At 38.9% G+C, this 10,179-nt stretch overlaps 1 protein-coding gene across 4 annotated transcripts in view; it reads left to right on the top strand.

Moving 5' to 3' along the window:
• The window catches only part of LOC105836438 (ABC transporter G family member 9), a gene marked incomplete at its 3' end in the record, with an annotated part of 125,884 nt that overhangs the window by 57,207 nt on the left and 58,498 nt on the right, over window positions 1-10,179 (top strand).

Here is a 10,179-nt window from a genome sequence, read left to right as displayed (position 1 = left end):
CCGAACGACGGCAACGAAAGAGCCCGTTATCCGACTAGAAAGTGGATTGAAACGCGGTACACGGCCGCGCGACATTTATTTTATCCGACCGATGCACGTGCGGCCTATTACAATTGACTTTGTGCCGCGCCGCGCAGCTTCCACTGTCACGTCGCCGCGTCGCCGACGATTCAGCTATCGAAATATCTAAAAAGATTTTACGTTTTACTAAAAATTTTTATTTACAAAAATAAAAACTCTATCATTTACTATACAACAAAAATTGGCGACAAATTTTAAATCTGTAGTAAAAATTAATTTATTATTATTATAAATTATATAACACACATGCCTGATAGTTGGAATCACACTCGTCACGGAATGAGAACATGAAATAATATTTTTTGCAAATTCTTAACAATTTTTTAAAGAGTATCCTTATTAAATTAGGCAATCAAATTAATGTGAGATATTATTTTTTTCTAGCTTTAGTTTACGTTGCGTTCAGATTGCGTTTCAAATCCGATCATATCGGATTATATACAGTTTAGAGAATTAAAAATTTTGAAATATTTAATAATTGATATGAAAATATTATTAAGCATCAAGATCCGCTTCGCTCGAGAAATGGCGCTTTCTCTTATTTTTTGTACTAAAAATTAATTGAATTATAAGAAGAAAATGTCATTTCTTGATCAAAGCGGATCTTGGTGCTTAATAAGATTTTATTATATCAATTATTAAATATATTTTTTCAGTTCTGTATAATTCCGATATGGGTTATTGGATTTGAAAACCCAATCATAAACTAAAGTTAAAATTAATATTTCAAGTTAAATATAATCATCAATTTTATTATAATGCTACGAGTATCTTAAAAAACTGTCAAAAAATCTTATTGCGAAAAGATTAATTGATTCAATTAATTGATTTTCTTAAAGTACTTTTTCTAAAATATTTACTATCGACTTAATAGTATGTCTCATGTCATATCCTTAATAAATTTGTATAATTAAAAGTACGCTACCATTTCAAAGATACGATAAAAAAAAACAGTATTACAGAAGAAAGCATAAATAGAGAGTATGAACAGGGTATGAAGAATGTTTTCCTTTCACGTCGTTTTGCATTTCCATTCCGCCCGAGCCTCGCTACGGTAAACATACCTCTTATGAATGTGCGCTTGTTATACGACTGCGTCAACGATTTCTACATATCTAGATGCGTATAATCTTATAAATATGTAAATGTAGAGATAATTTAAATCTACCAACGTATGGATATACATCTTGGAGCGGAATAAGATTATTGTATGCCGTAAATTCGAATACGTTAGCGCGTGATAAAGAAGCATAATTTTCTGTTAATTCATGTTTTTAGGGCAACGTTTGATTACAGGTTTGCATTGCATATTAAAATTGCAACTTTCGTATTTGTACATGATTCCCTCGTTGAAACGTTGAAGTAGATTTAATATCTTGCATTCAGCTTTAACGAGAGCCATCGTTTGATAAGCTGATGCTGCGCGAATGTATCACCAACTCCATTATTTCACCCCTACAATTATTTGCCATCTCCTGATAATTACACCGTAGTAACGCATAAATGGGCTGAATTGCTAGTTGAGAGCATGACGTATCAATTTACTCATTTACTCTAATTTCCAATAAAATGCGTATGCAGAAATAATAACAGCTGAGACCGCTATAATGTGAAGAACTCAGATATTTCAAGTATCGAAGTCAATGTTTTCATGGAATATGTCTAACAGATACTTTCCTTGATGACATATTATCGATTAACTTCAGTAAAAAAAGAATTTAATGCGCATAATTAAATCTATTTTTGGCTGGTTGCCAATTACTTTATTCTCATATTTATAAAGATCTGCATTTTTAGTTCAAATAAAATATAAAATGAATATTAAGATGTTATTAATCTTTATTATTTCGTATGTTGTTTACATATCAATCTTCATTACATAGAATTTTTCAAATGGCATTAAAAGTCCGAGAAGAATTTCTTTAGGGGGTAAATTAAATATTCCAAATGCACCTGTCTCGGAAGGATTAATGGGAGGCGATTCAGGGAATGCAGGGATAAATGCGAAGTTGGGTGGTGTTAGGTTTCGACTACCTTGGCACAGATCCTCTCTTTGGAATCACGGAGCGCAACGTCGCGTCGCATTAAAATTTACGTCGCGCGCAAAATCGGTTATACATAAATCAAATGCACAATGCATTCTTTAAGGTCGGTAACTCATTGCCGCCGTCTGGTAGTCTCGATCGAAGTTCGATCTTGATGACCTGGGATATACCGGGTGGGCTGGTAATCTACATCAAAAGTGAATATTTATATTTCTTTAGGAAGCATGAACGAAAATCCGAAGAGTGATATATCGAAGTTGTAATGTCTTTCAGATGGCTAAAAGATTTGCGAAACAGCTTATACGTTAAATAACACGTGATTAGGTTATCGTATAATGGTTGCAGAAAACTTTATCAAATATTAAAGCAGGCAAACGTTGTTACGGTACTAATCTGATATCTCTGTAACACGAAGATAAATGTTAAATCATCATTTTACTCGTTGAATTGCTTTTCTTTACAAATTAATGAATTTTATTAAAATCCAGATGTAGCTAATGAATTTTTTTTGTATTACACAACACAAAAATAGCTAATATCACTTTACATCTACTTTTGGTTTGGATCTACTTTTTCTCTCTATGCGCCAATTGTACGCTTGCTGTCTATTGACGCAATTTACACCCTGCTTGTCTGGCGATCAACAGAAAAGAAACCTCTTCAGAACTTCGCGACGAGTTGATCGCGTATAAAAAAAAAAGAAAAAAAAAAAGAAAAAACCGAGTCTCCGGCCGATAGCACTTGCGATAGCTAACACGAGTAGTTTCCGCGAGAAGTTGGGTTCCGGATCCAAATTTCTCTCGACGGCGACGGCGACGGCGACGACGTCGACGAGGTCGTTGCACCCGTTCGCCGATGAGCGAATTCGAGAGAGAGATCGAGGGGGGGTTCCTCTCTCCGTCCACCGCCACCGCCGCCACCGTCGAGGTTGTGGCGGAGTAGGGTGATGGGTGGTAGGCAGAGAGGTTGATGCCCGGGTTTACTTCCTAGTCTGGTTGCCTGTATCGACCGGATAGCGTCCCGCCGTCTATAGCACACACGCTTCCGAGGCGAGGCGCGCGCTCTGTCCGAGAGTCTCGCCCCCCCCCTTCCCGCCCCTCCCCTCTCCCCCGCATTTCCCCGTGTCTCTATTCGCACACGTATACCGCAGTCGTTTTCCCTTATCTGCTCCCGCCAGCATGCGTCGAGGGTTGCGCGTTGCGCGCTCAAATCAAATTTTCAGGCCGGCGGCCTAACTGCTTACACTTACGGCCCAGGCCGCTCGAACGCGGCGTGTCGCGAATAGGGCATTCTTTGCCTTTGATTAAAGGGAAATATTAATATCTCAGTCAGTATTTGCGGTCGTCTGGAACTGCACTCTATAAATACTCGAGTGACGTTGTGTTTTATTTTCTCTGCCTTTGAAATAGAAAAAAAGATGGCCGCACGTGAAATTTCTATATCGATCTATCTCTCCTATTTCATTAACACATGGAATACGATTTTACTTTTTGATAATCTCTAAAGCGAGACAGTGGAATCAGACTTGTCGTGACGGTTCGCGATCGAAATTTTAGATTTATCAAATATCTATATATGAAAAACACGTAGAAAAATCTAATCTCTGACGGACGTTTCGCGAAACATTGAAAAACGTGCCCGCACGGAGATGAATTTAGAACGAACGCGCGAACGTGTCCATATGTCAATTACGGAGTGTATGCCGGGGGGGGGGGGGTCTCCGTAATTATTTGGCAGAGCGACATAATGAATTTTAAAGCGACCCGTCGCGGATGACCCGTCTCGATGGCTGCTGGCCGCGGTTAATCGTGGCGTAACGACCGCGCCGCGAGTTCCTCCCGAATGTAACCCTCCCGAAGAGAATAATAATAATACACGGGAAAAATATCGAGCGCGCGTCGCCCGTACTTTTTAAATAATATAGCGGAGCGTAGCGAAGAAGAGGGAATAAATTTCGGGATACGGTCGTTAAGTATTGTCCGGGGAAAGCACGCCGCAGCACGACGATTGACTGCTGCGAAGGGCCCAGGCCCAATCGGCGAGGTGGAGAGATCGTTTCGCCGCGGCGGCGTTTTCGAGCGAGCGGCCGACTTTTTGCTCGGCTAACCGCTTTGTTGTGGCCATCCGGTAAGGCTACTTTCGGTAAATTACCGTATTTGCTGGTAATGCCGCGCTGGTCGCGGACGTGTTATTAGGGGACCGTGAATCGTTTTTTGGCCGTCGGTTCTCACGCGCGCCCTAAAAACGCGCTCGTGGATGTCCGTTACTTCTGTCGATAGATCGTCCGCCTCCCGACAAAAGCGCGCCCGCGTCCGCTAAGACTGCTTCTTCACAAAGTTAGTTTGTTGTAAAACGAGTACACGAATTAAAGGTTCGTCTGATTGTGCATCACTTGTCATCGAATTCATAAGGAGAATCTTGCGGATTTTGAAAAATCCAATTATTAAGATATGAAATTTGATGTCGTAAGGGTAATATTCTCAGGTGTCAATGGATCAAAAGGAGACACCAGATTTTTAACTTAGATTTGGAATGACTGTACGCGTGACAAATATCACGGTGAATAACCGAACTTTTACTAAATTAGTCTAGTGCCTAAGTGCTAACTTTTTCGAGCTTACATCTTTATTAAATATTACATAGTTAAGAATTTACAATAAACATTAATTTAATGTGTGTGTGTTTTGATCTTTTTAAATAAATTATTTTTTTATTTTTATATGAGTGAACTGAAAATATATATTATTTTGTAGAATTATAAAAGAAATTAAGGACACGAGGAAAAATTAAATATTGAGAGAAAGAAAAAAAAATAAAATTTTGCAGTGTCCCTTGACAAATTGGCATCCGAATGTTGCATGCTATTTTTACAACGTGAAATTCAATGGCCGGTATTCATAGTCGATTCTTATTTCAAGAGTGTCTCAAGAGATACTAATAAAACTTTATAATTAGTTGTTGACATCTTAAGGCAGTACTTAAGATAATTGTCTTAACATCGAAAATTCAAAAATCCACAAAATATGTACCTGAATCTCCCCTTGTTAGGTTTGTCCATCTAATATAAGTACTTGACATCGATTCGGTCGGAATCGAATAAACATTATCGGATATTAAACAGCCTACGTCGCTTGAATTGGAGCGGTCTATTCGATGACTGAAAAAAGGAACAGCGTTTAATAAAAGACTAAAAAAAATAGCTTTTTTTAATGAAAAACGATAACATCAAATAAGTTTTATCTTTATTGAATATTATACAAGTTTCACGTGTTCAATTGACTGGTCCTTTTGTCCTTTGGCAAATTTGAAATTTGTCTTTTGGTAAACATCAAACACGCCTGCCAAGTGTATCTCACTTACGTGTTAGGCATTTAAGATCGTTACATCTCAAACGTAGCTCAACGTTTTCACTCAATTGTGGTGTAATGAACGAAATTACGTAACGGTGAGAAAACGGATACACAAATATGCGCGCACGGCAACCTAGTTCTTCTTTAAAACGTATGCGCGCGCGCGTTTTACATTTACATATATTTACATGCTAAACGGTGCAGCGGCAGGCATGTACGTCGATGGGCAAGAGTGGAAAATAAGTGGTTCGGGTTAATAATTTCCACGACGTCAGGAAAATTAATGGCGGAGCGTTGCTTGCGCTTTCAACTTAATTTTCCTCTGGGGATTCTTACCTCGTCGTAAGAAAACGTATTAGCGCTGGTATCATTAAGGTGATCAGGAATGAACGCCTTTTAGACATTACGATAAGACGATTAATTTACACGAGTACGAATTACCTAGTCAGCTTATCTCTTAACACGATTTTATTAATTTATTCACAACTTTTAGGGCTTAGTTCAGTATTTCAGGTTCACGTTTCGCGGGCGATAAATTAATATTTAAAAGGAAAGTCTCCTGATTGTTTCGTATTTCGCTTTTGTATAAGCGACTTTCAACTTGAATATAAAAATCTTATTGAACAACAAATATAAATTTACTAATCGTGTTACAAAGTATTAAGCTGTTCAAAATGCAGTGGTTTACCGTTTCTACTTGGATTTATTTTGAACAGTCAAGTACGATTATAATACTGTTAATTGGCATTACACTAGAATTTGTCTGAAATGGAAAACGCGTAGTTTCCATGTTTAATTATAATTACGTTTTGCTTTCCTCGTCTTTTGACACTTGTTCACAGTATTTTCGTCATATCACTCGTATCCCCGTGGTGCGTGCAAGTTGTAAAACTTCAACTGCGCGCGCCAGTTTAAAAGATGCAAACTCGGTAAATGAAAAGTACATGCCACTCCTCTCCCTCCTGCAACAAATCCACTTTTGCGTATCGCGCAGGCACTCCAGACTAGGCCATTAACTCTCAAACGCGACGCGACTGTCGTCTCATGAACAATGCAAGAACGAGCGGTTCTGAAAGAGAGGGGAAAGTAATCCATATCGGCTGTCGCTGTGCGAACGAAACGACGTTTAAAACGGATGTTGAATGACCACTTGAAAAAGATTGGCTTCCGCAAAAACCCCGCGACGGCGGCAACGTTTACGGATATTAAAATGGATGGATTATGAATGAGATAGTATGGCAATATCATCGTGACGAAGTTTCCATTTAGAAAAGGAGGAAATCCCGACGCAAACGACCGAGTATGAATAGCGTTGCTAAGTGGGAAGCAAGATTCCGGCTTTTCACCTGTCGAAACGAGATCGAAGGGCTACGACTTGATCCTCCATCGCGACCGTCGCGCGCCGGCAAACACGTACGGATCGAGGCGGTAATTTGCGGACCGAGCGCGCGTATCGAATGTGCGCGAGAGTCGATTGACACCAGCCGGCTCGTTCGGTGCGTCTGCACCGGGTAGAATCAATGCGCTTGATTGCATCTCGATATAGCACCCGGGGGATAATGGACGCCGCACACACACGATTCGAAATCGTGCTTCCCTCAGTGATTGCACTTCCCGTCGTAATACCCGCCCGCTTTACTCGAGACGCCGCCGCGAGAAACGTCCGCTGCGCCAACATTTCGGAGATGGTGAACGTTAAAGTTCCGGCATCCAGCGCGAATTCATTAGGTCACTGGAGTTAGTTAGAATCTTGAACGCGATGTTCAATGGGAAGATCATTTTGCGTGATTTAGGGTCTCTCGCATTGTCCCCAGGTCGCCCGTCGATAGATATGAACAGTCGGGAGCATGCGAATTATAATTATAATCCAATAGAGAGTTAAAATCCAATTAATTATAATCCATTTCTCTCTAACGATTAACGTAAATATTGATGATGGAAAATCTTTAATCCTTAAGTTGAGTTATGAGATAGCAAAGTCTGATAGTATTATACAGATTACACTAAGCAAATCTATCTCTCCTCTCTAATTATAGCTTTCTTTGTATGCACATTAAACGTAAGTTAGATTGCCTAAATGCGTTTTGTTGTTTTATTTTTAATGACTGAGAAAGAGAGTTAATTATCTTCCCTTTAACACTTTGCCCGCTAAGTAATTTATTGCCAACGTCGTACCAGATTACATGGCATATTTTTCACCGTATAAAAATGAAAAATGTAATTTTCTTAATTGTATTCCTTTAGCACGAAATTATTTTTTAAAATTCAATGAACGGACGAAGCTTCTGGTCCAAAGATCACACAGCTCGACGACGGTCGAAACAATCGGATTCCGTCGGCACGAATCGATCTGCAACCTGCAAAGTGACCCGTGATGCACCGCGATTTGACACGCGCGAGCAATTTGGGGTTGCGGGCGGGGTTGAGGACAGCTGGTGGCGTTGAGAGCTCCTGCTGCTGCTGCTGTTGCTGCTGCTGCTGCTGTTGCTGTTGCTGTTGTTGCTGCTGCTGCTGCTGCTGCTGCTGCTAACGCAGGGTGGTAGAGAGAAAGGAGAGAGAAAGGGAAGGAGGCGACGAGTGTGAGAGGCAAAGGGAGAAACAGAGACAGAGACAGAGTGGAAGAGGGAGCGAAGGCACACGGTAGGGAAGGTTCACGTCGGATAGAGGTAGTCGACGGAGGGAGGAGGACCGACCTCCCGGTCGAAGGGATGGTGGAAGGATCGGAAGAGGGCGGCGGGTCGCCGGCGATGGTGGCTGAGAAGGGTCGGTGAACCCGGGGTCGATACCCGCAGCAACGCGACCGACCAACCTAACATCTACCCCAGACTCCCTGCCTCCGCCAGCTGATCTACCTGATCTCCCCGATTAAATTGCGCGCACGCACACACAGCTTCTCTCGAGTTCGTTCGTGTGTGTGTGTGTGTGTGTGTGTGTTTGTGTGTGTGAGCGCGTGCCGGTGTGTAGGCACAATACACGTGCGCAGAAACACCGATCGCACACAGTCCACAATGCGAAAGTTATTCGAGAAAAGATCGCCAGGCAGTGAATTTGTTGCCGGTTATTGGATCTTGGCAACGTCCGAGAATCGATTGATTTTTCAGAAAGAGTTTTTTACTCTTTGTTGCATATACAAGCGTGTACGCATTTTGCCATTTTGCTCGACGTAAGACAAGATGTTTTTTTATCGGATACTTTTGTATTAACAGCAGTATATTGTTGTCTGATTGTCCGTCAATTTTTTGATTAAGTAAATTATAATACGTGTGTCATACATGTATATATCGATTTCGATCTCTCAGGCGACAAGTGTTTTCGTTATTGAGAAGAATCACAAATTTATCCGAATATTGTTTTGTCACTTTTTGTTCTGCATTTGTATCAATATGTATATATATATTTATTCTTTTAAGTTAGAACATATTTGATACATAAACATGTGTATCAAAATTAAATTTTTTAATTTTGAAGTTTATTTTATTATTATTATTTTTTAAGAATATTTTGGCTATGCAATATTAATTACAGTTATTGAAATTAAAAAACTACAGTCGTTAAGTTTAATTATTCTTTTTTTAAATTATCGACAAAAAATTTCGCTCTAAAATAAGTAACAAAACAACGAAAAATGTTGATTATAATAAGTTGTTCAGCGAAAATAAACTCATTTGTTGCAGTTTTCGGTAAAAAAATATTTTAAACGCAAGTGTATCTAAATAAACTTTTGCACGAACATGTATTAGAGTTTTAATAGTATATGCAAAAAGATTAATTCATATGTTATTAATGCTACTTTCCTATGAATTTTGTAAATAAGTATTACAAAACACGATTTCGCATAAGAATCAAGAGTAAAAATATAAAATTAAATAATTTTTAAATTAACAAAAGGTTGTGTCCAAATTTTACACAAATATTCAAATAATAATAAAACAATTTATGAAATTGTATAGTTTGATAATGTTTTGACATGGAACACATACATTCCTAAGTCCAATATATAACATTACTATAAAAATTTTCTTTTTTATATATAATAAAAAAGTAAAAAAAAATTATTTTTATTTGTTCCATATAACATTTTATTTCTTTCTATATTGATTGAAAATTGATTAAGAAAACTTTGATGTCGGATTGAATAAAAGGAGGTTACATATTATTTTTCGTAATTTAATTTTGTCTTTTTAATGTCAAATAGATTGCTAATACTAAAACTTTAATTTAAATATAAAACGAGATCTCCAACGCAAGTCGCTCAAGATTTTATTGGTATTGGTTTACGTTTTATTATTATTATTTATCATAATTATCGCTAATTATAAATATACAAACTTCAACAAAAAGACTTGGATTTCCATCGATATTGTAAATATTGCCTGCGGAAGAAAGGATGAACGGTTTGGAGAAGTGAGCGGACAAGAGTCGCACGAGTGACCTGGAAACGTTTTCATAATCGGGGCTTACCCCGGCAGTGCTTGTTGCCTCCAATAATCGACATCCATTCTTCGCGCTACCATCAGCACATACGTCTCAATAGAATACGCGACGATTGATCCTATCATTCAAATACCATGCACGCGACATGGTGCACAATGCCGTCTCCGAAGGGGAAATCTCTCTCTTTCTCTCGTAGATATCGACGCCCACTTGATAGCTCGAGGAATGTCAACGCGTCCGTACAATTTTCCTAAAAAGAAAAATACAAT

The sequence above is a fragment of the Monomorium pharaonis genome, chromosome 2 (genome assembly GCF_013373865.1).
Source record: "Monomorium pharaonis isolate MP-MQ-018 chromosome 2, ASM1337386v2, whole genome shotgun sequence".
NCBI classification, from domain to species: domain Eukaryota; kingdom Metazoa; phylum Arthropoda; class Insecta; order Hymenoptera; family Formicidae; genus Monomorium; species Monomorium pharaonis.
This window is presented reverse-complemented; position numbering and strand designations above follow the sequence as displayed.